General features: G+C 45.4%; 1 pseudogene; it reads left to right on the forward strand.

Annotated features, from left to right (window-relative positions):
- Positions 1 to 1,372: 1,372 nt before the first annotated feature.
- On the forward strand, positions 1,373 to 13,193 carry LOC123086180 (OBERON-like protein; annotated as a pseudogene).
- Positions 13,194 to 14,287: the final 1,094 nt, after the last annotated feature.

A 14,287-nucleotide genomic window follows, 5' to 3' on the forward strand; every position in this document is an offset into this window, starting at 1 on the left:
AAACACCCCCTGTGGGCTTTGGGTGGTGGTTTTAAGAGTGGTTTTGAACAAGTGGGCCATTTTACACAAGCCACTGTTGGTCCCACCTCTAAACAACTCAATATCACCATAGCTACGCACATGTATTCCATTAAACACGTAGCCTGCAACATGCACAACTCTCATCCATTCCTTCTCATGCATCTCTTCGATGGCCAGTGCGGATTGCTTCCTGAGCATGCTATGCTGCTGTTGCCCTCAAAGTGCCAACATGCATCACATTGCTCACCTGGTTGACCGTGCTCACATGCTTGACAAGTACGCCCGGTTGTGACGTCGTGCCGCATGCCCAGGCCATTGCGCGCGCATTTTGTAGCAGCATGTAGTCTGTTGTATTGTGTGGCAGATTCGAAATTCGAGTTGACACACCTATCAGAGTTTTGAGGGGATGAGCGCAGAGTGGAACTCAAGGCAGGCCAGCAATAAGCTACGAGAAAGCGCTGGAGCTACATCTCTCACAATGCAATTCTGGCACATTGTGCATTGACCTTCTCCTAAGATGTAGGCATACTTGTCTATATCTGTCGTGCTAGCCACGAGATCAAGACATGGGATATCAACTATTCCCTCTGTCCGGAAAACTTGTCCTTCAAATGGATGTATCTAGTACCAAGTTAGTGCTAGATGCATCTATTTAAAAACAAGTTTGGGATAAGCTTTTTCGGATGAAGGGAGTACTTAGTTTGGTGTTTTTGATTGTCTGTTGTGCTCTGCAAGCTAAGTGCCCGGTTGCAGACCAAGTAAAGCTCAGCAAGATACGTGAAAAGTCCACAGACGGGGCGTATGGGGCAGGTTCAGACGTGCAACTATGCAAAGCATCAGGCCGTGGCGTGGCCTGGGTATTACCGGTGATGAACAGAGGTGTGGCACGGCTGAAAATGTGCAGAGGAGCTGCGGAGGGGCAAACATGTGATGACGAGCAGCCACAGACTGGCAAAGATCAAGTCAAGCTAGCTTCGTGTACGTGAGCTTAACTTCTACAGTACATGTTCCAAGTTGCATCTGTCACAAGGAAACTAGGATTTTTAAGGGTAAGAGGAAACTAGCTTCACATACTCTACTTCAAGTTGCATCAGGTGCTTCGGATGGACAGGAATCAGCAAGTCAAGCTTGTTGCTAACAGAAAATAGCAGGCTTGTGTGAAGTGGGCCACGTGGACAAATTAACTCTTAAAACCACTCTACAAAGTCCTTAGGGGGTAATTTATCTGGTTCTGGAAACTCCAGGGGATTAAATACCTGGTTTTAAAATTCAGGGGGTAATGTGACCGATTTGTGAAAACTCACGGGGTTATCTAGACTTCTTTCCTTTCTGGTTGGACTCCCACCATTTCGTCCTTTTTTTCCTACTGAAAACGGAATAGAGAAAATCTTTCTTCTTTTGCTTCTCGAGCTCCTCCTCGTCAACGTCGTTGGCAGAGCCGGAGCCTTACCCGGCACCAGAGATTTGTTACTCGGGCCGTCTCCCCCTCCGTGTTGATCACTCCGTCGCGCCAAGGTGAGCTCTCTGAACCCAGGTTTGCCCCGTGGAGCGCTGAGGTTTCTGGGATCTAGTTTGGCTCGTGCTTCCCATCCGGTGGGAGTGGAATTTACCCGGGACGGTTTGGTGGCGGGTCTGGGTGTGGAGGATGGGTTCCGGTGTCTAGGCATATGGGTTGCTCCTTCCCCCTCCTTCTATTTTGTCGATTTCGTCTCATTTGCGTGGAGGAGACGATTTGTTAGTCGAACAGAGGTTTCGGCAGATGAAATAGGGGAATTTGTTGCTAAAGTTTGGGTTTGAAACTTGAATTGATGACATTAGGGGAGAAAATTGTGATGCTGATATGTGCATAGACGTTTTGGTTATTCAAACCTTAAGATTACTAGAGCAATTTTGGAAATATACTCAGAAATTCGTCTTGTAATATGAGTTTGTGGCCTTGTATATAAAAATGGAGGGAGTATGCAGAAATTCGCGCTAATTGATTTTGGGAGCTTGGACGAGAATATATGTGGATGCTCTGTGTAGAGATGGCATTTGTGTATTAAGATCACTATAGAAATTCTGGAATATGTATACAGAAAGTTGTACCCCTTGTTTCTTTCTTAAGTTGGGGATTTTTTTTTAAAAGGAGGATAACCCATGGCCTCTGCATCAAACGATGCACACAACCATCTTTATTATATTATTCAACATAGCCTTACAAAGTACATACACTAGTCAACCCAAAGCCACCATCCTGGCGCACAGAGTTGCCCTACCTACGAGCTTGATGATGTGTCCTGACCCCGTGCCATACCGAGTATCCCGGTGGCCTCACCAAGCCGCCCGCCGGCTAGCCAGGATCACCAACCGGTCTAGCAAATCCTGAGTGCACACCGCATGTGCACGCTCAGCAATCTGCCCCCGCCATCTTCTGCCGTCTCATCTTTAGGAGTAATCCATGCATAGACCTTTCCATGCCCTTCTGCCGTCGACTCCACCACGACGCCGCACCGCACTGCCCTCCTGCGCGTTCCTATCAACACACTTCCAGCACCGATACCCTAGTGCACCACGCCGCCGAGACCCACTGCCGGCAATGCTAAAGATGAGACACCACTCCGCCTCTTGTCCCCTCCAGCCAGCACCTGTTCCAAAACCATTTAAGTTGGGGAGATGTTGTTTGGTGATTAAGGTGTTTTTTGATCATCAGGATTACTGGGTTGATTTTTGAAATAAAAGCAGAAAATTGTTCTACTTGTTTTTGAGCACTGATAATTTGCTTGGTGACATACGATAGGTTTTGCTGTTCTTTTGGTATGTGAACTGATGCTTGAAATGAAAGTCTTGAGCAAGTGGCTGATGACGGTCATTTTCACGTGCAGATTTGGCTAGGTTTTTGTTTCTTAGTAACTTAAGATAACTTGAGAAGTTTTGGAAATATAAGCAGATAGTCGTACCGCTTGTTTCTGAACTGGGGAGCTTAGCGGATAAGTTATGTGTCTGCTCTGTCTAGACTAGTAAGCGTGCATGTGCAACGCACATATATGCATTGATATGTCAGGGCGACGACCCTAGAAACGATACCGGTTGAGTGTGCAAGGCGCGTTGGAGCAGTGGACGTGCAGCTAGTATGCACGTGCCTCATGACTTCGACCTGCAGCTAGTATGCACGTGCAATGCACTCTTAATAGAATTTAAAATTGGAATACACATATCTTATAGTTCCAATTCACATGTAGTTACTTGTGTTGCAACCCTACATGTGCAACAATTTGGAGAGATCAAAATGCTGATGGGATCTACTTGATTGCACCCATGAGGGCACCTTGTGTGCCAGACTTCACAAAACGCAAACGGTTTCAAGAATCGAGTGAATGGATCACTCAAGGTTGCAGCATCTGAAATAAAATGTGGGATAAGAAAATTCAATCCGACCGCATAAGATATACAAAAACACGACATCTATCAGTTTTGTACAGATCGATGATCTATCTAAGTGGTTCATCATGTTTCTAATAGAATTTCAGATTCATCCAAAGGAGGCAACACTGTGAGCTGTTGAGGCAGCAGATAAATTATATTGCTAGGGGCAGTATGGATAGCAGTGCAAGCAGACTTTGCACAACTGGAATCATACATGTCATATCCCATGTGTTCACCAGGCCTCCAGGAAGAACAGGCTCTCCTCCATGAGCGCGAACCCTGATTGGGTGGGTCTCAAAACCACATATCAGCAAGAACTGAAGAGCAGGTCAGTCTGAACAAAAAAATTAGTTGTTGGGTTAATTACATGGGGGCGGGGACCAGCAGTAGCTGGCACTTATAGGGACATGCCGAGCGTCATACGCACAATCATGCAACGGCCGAGACTGGCAGCGTCCGATGCCACTGGGCTGGCCCGCGCCACCGTCGAGACTTGGTTGGCCTGCCTGAAGCCCTGAACTGAGCTCGGATTGGCCGCACCCATGGCAGTTCACCGTGGTTGTGGATGCAGCTTGCCAGAACCCGAGGGAGGAGATATGCGGGTGGACGGCAAGGCAAGACTGGGCTGCGGTCGCGCTGTGGCGGCGGATCGGGTGGAGCATGGGGCGGTGGTGGAGCAGCAGTGAGAGGGGCAGCAGGACGGATGGTGGCCAAAGGGATGGGGGAGCGCGGCGGCGCCCTAACCCTAACTTCCACCGCTAATGATGGCTCATGTGCGATGGGTTGCGTTTTTCTTCCTTTGATTTGGATTGGGGTAACGCGGGGCGTAGGACGTTTCGTTGGGAGAGTTTTCGTCCGCCCGGGTAAATTGCTAAACGCAGTTTTCGCGGAACGTTAGTATAGTTTTAATGGTTAGATCAAATTAGGTGACCCTCATCGTAAGGTTGTAATTAGTCTGTGTTGCTTTGTGTATGTTAGGTTGGGTGCACTTAGTGATGAATATGTTTGCTTGTTTAATAGTAGTAGAGATATGATGTTTGGTGACTAAGATTACTGGAGTACTAGAAATAAATGAAGATAATTGTCCCACTTGTTTTTGACCTGGGAATTTAAGGGATAAATTTTGTGGCTGCTCTGTGGAAATGTTATTCGATGAGTAAGATCATGGGTGCAATTCTGGAAATAAATGTGCAAACTCTTTAATGATTTGCTTCATAACACAAGATAGGTTCTTGTAATATATTGGTATACAAAGTGATGCTTAAAGTGCCAAGTGTTAACCTGGTGATTGATGTCAGTTATTATTGCCTACATGCTTTGCTAGGTTTTGATTTTGGATGGGAACCTCATCAGGCGCAAATTTCCATCAACAGCTTCCACAGGGGATGCCGCCCCCACGGCACAACGGGGGCACTCCAAACCTGCAGACCTCCCTCTCTCTGGCCTCGTCAGACCAAGTTGGTTCGCCAGATATGCAGGAGCGTGCGTCAAATTCTGACCCGGGTCATGACTCTGCCACTGAGAGTGCCAGTTCAAGGGAGACCTGGCCTATAGAACCAAACAAAAGCAGTGGTGGTGGTGCTGCGACCACTATTAGAATAGTGGATAAAGATAAGGAGCTAGCCACCAAAGGTGTTGCTGAATGGCAAGTCATTCGTAGGATCCCAAGTACCGGTAGAGTGACTCTTCGGGAGGTTGCTAGGGAAAGGGTTGATCTAGTTGCTGAGAAAATGAAGGTTATGCCAGATGAGGCGTTGGATGAAATCAAGAGTGAACTTCGGTCAATTCTTGAAGGAACTGGGGGTTCTCATCATGTTGAGGAGTTCTTGTACCTGCAGAAGCTTGTCCAGAATAGGGTGGATTTGACACCAACTACACTTTTGATGGCACACCATGTTCAGCTGGAGATTCTTGTTGCCATCAAGACTGGAATCCAGGCATTTTTGCATCCAAGTGTTAACCTACACGTGAGTCATCTTGCTGAGGTTTACTTGTACAAGAGGTGCCGGAACATCGCCTTTAAGAGTGCTCTCCCTGCCGAAGAGTGTAGGTGCAATATATGTAGCAACAGGAATGGCTTTTGCAACCTCTGCATGTGTGTGATCTGCAATAAGTTTGATTTTGAAGTCAATACATGCCATTGGATTGGGTGTGATGTCTGCTCTCACTGGACTCACACTAATTGTGCAATCCGTGATGAGCAGATAGGGTCCAGACAGAAAATTAATAATGGAATTGCCCATCCAGTGATGCTTTTCCGGTGCCAAGCTTGCCGAAGGACATCTGAGCTGTTGGGATGGGTTAGGGATGTATTCCAACAATGTGCTCCTGGCTGGGACATGGATGCGTTGTTACAGAACTTGAGTATGTTTGTAAGATTTTCCGTCTAAGTGAGGACTCAAAAGGGAGGAACTTGTTCAGGAGATGTGATGATCTAATTGAAAGACTAAGAAGTGGTACTGCTCAATCCATGAGTCCTAGAGCACTGCTGCCGGCACTCCAAGGTAAATGCACTTTGTTAACTAAACCATGCTTTTACATGTTCCAGTTTTGTTCGCTCATTTTATCATGCTGAGTTAAGTCATGCTTCTCTTGCTATTTGGTTTCATCTTTGACTATGCTATACTTCTTGCTTTCTAGCTGGATAGTTAAAACTATTGTTTGAATATATTTTCTGAATTCATATTTTTTTCTCATATAAAACATAACTCTTTTTTTAGCATTTCTGGTTGGGCTTGGGATCTTCTGCTGTAACTCTGTACACTGCAAGCCTACATGCATTCTCTGACAATACCATAAATGACAGTTATACGAATTTGGTAGACCAGTATGCATTCTAAATCAGTTACACGGATTCAGTAGATCAATAGGCATTCTCTGAACAATTCCAGAATGCTTCTGCACTAAAACAATAGTACCGTCCTCCACAAAATTGTAATCCCTCTGTAAATTAATATAAGAGCATTTAGATCACTAAAATAGTGATCTAAACGCTCTTATATTAGTTTACAGAGGGAGTAGTAAAACCATGTTCTTAGAACTATCGAAATAGTGAAAGCTGAGGTATCCCACCATCATGAACTCTCCAGGCATATCAGCAGTATTAAGTGTATTCTAATGCACCTAGTACTTTTTCCCTGTTATTTAACATGTTAGATAATAACGAGAATAAACGAGACAAAGAGACACGGATTTTTACGTGGAAACCCTTGCGGGAGAAAACCACGGATGCACGAAGACGCAATCACTATGAGGAGGAGTATTACAAGCACGAGACGACAAACCGTCTGAGGTGCGACTACATGGGGTATATATGAGGGGCAACACATAGGAGTCCTTGTAGGACAAGTAAACGAGTTGTACTCGTATGCGTCGGTACCAACGCAAAAGGCCCACACCGTATGTACTACGTCTAGTTCAATACGGTACTAGAATTTGGATCACAATTTAACAATCTCCACCTTGAGCCAAATTCCCTTCAGTAGTCGAAGAAAGTGAATAACTTCATCCAAATCAGCTTAAACACCTTGTGCGTCAAAGTTCATAGGACTAGTGAGAAATACCAAGTAAGCCTGAGCAAAGCTCAAACTTATTGGTCGGAACTGGCTTTGCCATCATATCAGCACGATTATCATGAGTACTTATCTTGCATACCTTCAAATCACCTTCAGCAACAACATCTCGAATATAGTGATATCTGACATCAATGTGCTTTTGTTCTCTCATGATACATTGGATTCTTTGTAAGATATATAGCACTTTGACTGTCACTAAATACGGTAGGGCAAGATGAGTCTCCACAAAGCTCAGTGTACAAACCTATCAACCAGATAGCTTCTTTGCATGCCTCAGAAATAGCCATATACTCGGCATCAGTGGTGGAACAAGCCACAATAGACTGCAAAGTTGCTCTCTAACTCACAGCACAACCACCAATGGTGAAAACATAGCCAGTGAGTGATCTTCTCTTATCCAAATCACCAGCAAAATCAGAATCAACAAAACCAACAAGTCCATCTCTAGTTTTCCCAAACTGTAAATAGGCATTAGAAGTACCTCACAGGTATCTGAAAATCCACTGAACTGCTCTCCAATGCTCTTTTCCAGGACTAGCCATGTATCTACTGACAACACTCAATGCATATGATAAATCAGGACGAGAACAAACCATGGCATACATGAGTGAACCAACTGCACTCGAATAGGGAACTCTAGACATGTACTCAATATCTGCATCTGACTTAGGACATAAAGCTGATGATAATTTGAAGTGTGCAGCTAACGGAGTACTTACTGGCTTGGCATTATGCATATTAAAACGACGAAGAACTTTATCAATATATCCTTTCTGACTTAGATATACTTTTCCAGATGGTCTATCTCTGGATATTTCCATGCCAAGTATTTTCTTTGCTGCACCCAAATCCTTCATCTCAAATTCATTACTCAATTGCTTCTTTAGTTCATCAATATCTGACATACTCTTTGCAGCAATTAGCATATCATCAACATAAAGGAGCAAATAAATAGTTGAACCTTTGACAGTTTTCAAATAAACACAACTATCATAATTAGACCTTTTGAAACCTTGAGAGAGCACAAAGGTGTCAAATCTCTTGTACCACTGTCTACGGGATTGCTTCAATCCATAAAGAGATTTTCTTAACTTGCAGACAAGCTTTTCTTTTCCAGAAATAACAAAACCTTCAGGTTGTTCCATATAAATATCCTCTTCTAATTCTCCATGTAAGAATGCAGTTTTAACATCCAATTGTTCAAGCTCAAGATCATGCATGGCAACAATACTGAGTAAAGTGCGAATAGAGCTATGCTTCACAACAGGAGAAAAGACTTCGTTATAGTCAATACCTGGAATCTGACTGTAACCTTTAGCAACTAACCTTGCTTTATATCTTGTCTCATCATTAGGAGAAACACCTTCTTTCCTCTTGAAAACCCACTTGCAATGAATAGGTTTCTTCTCTCTAGGCAATTTTACTAAATCCCAAGTGCCATTCTTTTCAAGTGATTCCATCTCATCATGCATAGCGGTCATCCACTTATTACTATCACCAGAAATAATAGCCTCGGAATATGAAGAAGGTTCAGCGTTACCTTCAATTTCTTCTGCAACAGATAAAGCAAAAGAAACAATATTGCACACTTCAATTAACCTGTCAGGTTTGTTAGTACCCCGCCTAACTCTATCATGAGCAAGATTCCAACTGGGTGGAACAATAGGCTGATTTGGAGTGGGAGTGACATTATCATCATTAACGATGGGTTCATCATGTGCATCAACAATTTCATTACTAGATGTATCACCTGAGTCAATAACATGCTCCACCTGAACAGTAGGCTGCTGAATAGGAGGCTGTTGTTCACTCTCAACAGGAACATTAGTAGATGAAACATCATGTAACATAGCAGATTCATTAAAGATAACATTGCTGCTAATAACAACCTTCTGGGTTTTACGATTCCATAATTTAAAACCTTTAACACCAGACTTATAACCAAGAAAGATGCACTTAACAGCCCTAGGCTCCAACTTTCCATTATCAACATGAGCATAAGCAGTGCAACCAAAAACTCTCAACTGTGAATAATCAGCAGGTGAACCAGACCATACCTCAATTGGAGTTTTCTTATTAAGAGCAATAGATGGTGAACGGTTAATGAGATAACAAGCAGTGGAAGCGGCCTCAGCCCAAAAACGCCTATGCAAACCTGCATTGGACAACATGCAACGGGCTCTGGAAATAATGGTCCTGTTCATACGCTCAGCAACACCATTTTGTTGAGGAGTATAAGGAACGGTGTAATGTCTGACAATGCCTTCAGACTTGCAATAATTCTTAAATTGCTTAGAACAGAATTCCATACCATTATCAGTGCGAAGTATCTTTACCTTCTTTTCAGTTTGCCTCTCAATCATAATCTTCCACTCCTTAAAAGCTGAGAATGCTTCATATTTATGCTTCAAGAAATAAGGCCAAACTTTTCTCGAATAATCATCAATAATAGTCAGCATGTAACTTGCACCACCTAGTGACTTCTTGCGAGATGGTCCCCATAAATCAGAATGCACATAATCAAGAATACCTTCGGTTGTATGAGTCGAAGTGTTGAACTTCACCCTCTTGTGTTTGCTGAAGATACAATGCTCACAAAATTTCAATTTACCAGGTTCATATCCATCAAGAAGACCTCTCTTATTTAACTCTGCTAAACCAAGTTCACTCATATGTCCAAGGCGCATATGCCAAAGGTTAGCAGCATCACAATCAGAATTCTTTGAAATAACTGGAGTAGCGTTACCTGAAATGGTAGAACCTCGAAGGTAATAAAGACCATTGGTCGAACTTAAGTCACCTTTCATCACAACAAGGGAACCTTTGGTGACTTTCAAAACACTATCTCCACCTGAATACTTGTATCCCTTTGCATCAAGGGCACTCATAGAAATAAGATTTCTCTTCATCTTCGGAATATACCGAACATCTGTCAAAGTTCTGATTATGCCATCAAACATCTTGATTTGAATAGAACCTATGCCTTCAATCTTGCATGGTGAATTATCAAAACCCAAAACGGAACCAGCAGAAGTAGTGGAATCAAAAGTATTAAACCAATCTCTATGTGGACACATATGAAAAGTACATGCAGTATCAAGTACCCACTCATCATTGGTCTCGGCACATCCAGCAATAACGACAAGAGCATCATCGGAACTACCATCACGAGCAACGTTAGCAGAATTTTCACCATGTTTGTTACCTTTCCTCTTTTCTTTGTTCTACAACTTGAAACACTCTGAGATGTCATGCCCGTCTCTCTTGCAATACCTGCAATACTTCTTGTCTCTGGATTGCGACCGGCCCCTGTAGCCGTTCTTACTTTTGCCTCTGTTTCCATTATTGGAGTTCTTCTCCTTTGTCCTGCCACGAACAGATAATCCCTCGGCTTGGGATGAACTCGAACCATCATGAGGCACCATTAATTTCATCTTCTCCTTAGAGTTCAAAGCTTCATAAACTTCATTAAGTATGAGAGTATCACGACTGTATAATATGGTGTCTCTAAAATTGGTATAAGAACTTGGCAGTGAACAAAGTAACATTAAAGCAGTATCTTCCTCTTCATACTTAACCTCCATTGCAGCTAGATCGGATATAATATCCTTAAATTCTGAAATATGATTCAAAACATTACCTCCCTCGGGTAACCTGTGCAGGAATAATTTTTGCTTCAGATGCATCTTGCTGGTGAGATCTTTAGTCATGCAAATCCCTTCTAGCTTTAACCATAGAGCTGCGGCAGTTTTCTGACTCAAAACTTCCTGCAAAATATTATTATGCAAATGGAGTTGAATTTGTGACAAAGCCTTACAATCAATTCTTTTTCCTCAGCAGTCCAGTCCTCAATTCGGTTCTTCCCAAAACTATCCAGTGCTACATCATAGTCGGCCTGTGCCAACAACGCCTGCATCTTAACTTGCCATAGGGTAAACCTTGTGTCATGGTCCAGTGGTGGAAGATTGTACTTCATGGAAGCCACGAGCAGATAAATCTGTGTACACCAAGTAGTACAAGCCGGTAGAAAAATCCTTGATAGAATTAATTTGCGGACCAAAGAACAAAAAAGATAGCACCTGGTAGCTCTTCGTGTGGATGTAACAATCAGATAAGAAAATAAATCTGATCAACTAGTACTCAATAGTACTAGCCTTCACGTGAGTGGATGGATATCTCCATGGTACTGTACTGGTTGATTCCCTCGGGACTTGAAGCGGCCAGCGGCAGCAACTCGGCGAACGGCTGTAGCCACGCGCCAATCTAAAACAGCTGCAGGAACGGATTGGACCGCAGCGGAAACTCCCGGTGACTTGGTTTTTTACAGCGGCCGGTAGCGGAACCCTCGGTGGACTGCTTGATTAGTAATCGGATCAGCAGCAAAAAACATGTCCGTCTCGGCGACTTGCGGCTGCAGCGGCTCGTACAGGAAATAGTCTCCGATCCGAAAAGATTGTAGGACGGCGGCGGCACGCATAGCCAAACCCTAATCTCTCGTCTCAAATCTCGTATCTGTAACTTGGCTCTGTATACCACTTGTTAGATGATAACGAGAATAAACGAGACAAAGAGACACGGATTTTTACGTGTAAACCCTTGCGGGAGAAAACCACGGACGCACGAAGACGCAATCACTATGAGGAGGAGTATTACAAGCACGAGACGACAGACCGTCTGTGGTGCGACTACATGGGGTATATATGAGGGGCAACACATAGGAGTCCTTGTAGGACAAGTAAACGAGTTGTACTCGTATGCGTCGGTACCAACGCAAAAGGCCCACACCATATGTACTACGTCTAGTCTAATACGGTACTAGAATTTGGATCACAATTTAACATAACGGGGCAAGAAGTACTACTGGTTGGGTGACGGTGCCTCTGCCATTCAACTCAGATCTACTCGTTTGTTATCTACGACAGTAATATTGTTTATGAATCTAAGATGAACATGCTTTGTCTACAGTTGGTGCATTCATTACCGTTCCCAAGTAGAAGATATTTGAGTGCTCTGTCATGCAGCTGAATTGGTTATCTTCTATGCTTCTTTTTCTAGCATATTGTTTTGCTAGTCAGATTATCTACAGGTTTGGTGTCAGTTTTTCTGTTAATGTGTAACTGTGATTTTATAACCTTTTGATCATATACTGATCAATGGCTAAAGGCCCTCCATATTATAGTCTTGCAGTGTACCAAAGAGCCCAAAAGGTGAGTGTGTTTATTACTGGATTTTGTTCCAGTATTTTTGGTGTGATCAGCTTTGTGGGTTTATTTATGTCTGCGTTCCATCGGTTTGTATCTGCCTAAGCTGTAATTCAGACCTTTTGTATTAACTATTACTTATTTGGCAGAGCTTGAGATGGATTTTCCAAAGATGTCCGAAAATGAAGAATTGGGGCGCCTGATCACTCCGCACGAGGCCTGCAATCGAATTGCTGAGGTTGTCCAAGAGGCTGTCAGAAAGATGGAGACTGTGGCTGAAGAGAAGATGCAGATGTTCAAGAAGGCTCGCCTCGCGGTGGATTCCTGCGAGCGTGAGCTGGAGGAGAAGACACGGGAGGCACGGGAGCTCAAGGCAGAGCAGCTGCGTAAGCAGCAGCAGGTGGAGGAGCTGGAGAGCATGATCTGGCTGAAGAGTGTTGAGGCCGAGATGTTCCAGCTGAAGGCCAATGAGGCCCGGCAGGAGGCAGAGCAACTCCAGAGCATTGCGCTGGCCAAGTAGGAGAAGGCGGAGCAGGACTATGCGAGCATGTACCTCAAAGCCGCCTGGAGGAGGCCGAGGCAGAGAAGCAGTACATCTTTGAGAAGATCAAGCTGCAGGAGAACCCGAGGCCGCTGGCAACGGTGCCTCCCCACGCGAGCAGTAGTGCCGCCACCGTGGCCCCCACCCCTGGCGACCCATCACAGATGATGATGCTGTCCAAGATCCAGGACCTGCTGAAGAACGTCCGCAGCATGCCGCCTGGCAAGTCGGACGGGCGGCAGTTGAAATAGCCGGTGATGCGTGTTTCATGGGTGATAGTTTATGCCATGTAAATTGAAATATGTGTCTCATGATGTTTCTTTATTGGTTGCTGCATAGTTATACTGAATGTTGAAATAGCCGGTGATGCTGTTTCATGGGTGATAGTTTCTGCCATGTAAATTGAAATATGTGGCTCATGATGTTTCTTTATTAGTTTCTGCATAGTTATACTGAATTGCATTGTCGTATATTACCAAAAAAGGCTTTCACCCCATTTTATATATAAAGCATCAAACCACAAGCATTCAATACAAACACACGCTACGCCACTGCAACACAAGCACACACCCAGGACAAAATACATAGGCGTTGAGCGCAGCAACACCACTCCTAGCACTACCGCTCCGAAGAGATGAAGCTACATATGACGAACCATGCGCCTCAAAGCGGCGCCTTCAGGAAGGGTACGACGCCGGGGCGCCGCCACCGCCCGATCCAAGAATCATAGTTTCCCCCGGAGCCGCATGACGAGCAATGAGAGCCGCGACGACGCCTTCAAGAAGGGAATGATCTTCGCCGCCGCCGGTCCGTCCGAAGATAGAGCATGTTTTCACCTCGGCCAACATTCACCGCCACCGAACACCACACCCCGACAACCATGCCGCCCACACGACCATGGTGACCGGGCAGCACCAAGGCACGTGCTCTGCCCAAGAGCACCGCGCAACCACCACCAGGGCCGCCGCCCCAGCATCCAAGACCTCGACACCACCTCACCCGAGACCCGCTGCACCCTAACGAAAGGGACGTGCGGAAAGGTCCCACCTTTCGCGCCCCTGGGCAACCCCCAGCGTCGAGACCCAATAGGTCGGCCAGAACTGGCATCCACCGACCCATCCTGCAGCCCCAAGCGCGAGATGAGCTCGGTCCTACAGCAACGAGAGGGGGACGAGGTCAGTCCTGCTGCACCGTGCGTGAGACGAGCTCGGTCCTGCTGCATCGTGCGCGAGACGAGCTTGGTCCTACGGCATCGGGCACGAGATGAGCGGTGGACCGCAGCTGGGAGAGGCCCAGCCCATTGATGGGGGTAGCGCCCGGACGACGAGGAGATGGGGTGAAGGTCGAGACGGCCCGAACACAGACAAACCAACGCCAGAGAAGTCGGCCGTTGCCGCGGGCAGATCCATCGAGCCACCGTGAAGCCGCCACGACACCGGTAGGCCACCACCGAGACCTACCCATGCCGCCGCCCACGGCCGGAGCATCGGCCACGCCCGGCCGCTGCCCTACCCGCGTCGCCCGGCGAGCTCCAAGCGCCGGAG

This window comes from Triticum aestivum, chromosome 4A, assembly GCF_018294505.1.
Source record: "Triticum aestivum cultivar Chinese Spring chromosome 4A, IWGSC CS RefSeq v2.1, whole genome shotgun sequence".
In the NCBI taxonomy this organism is placed as follows: Eukaryota; Viridiplantae; Streptophyta; class Magnoliopsida; order Poales; family Poaceae; genus Triticum; species Triticum aestivum.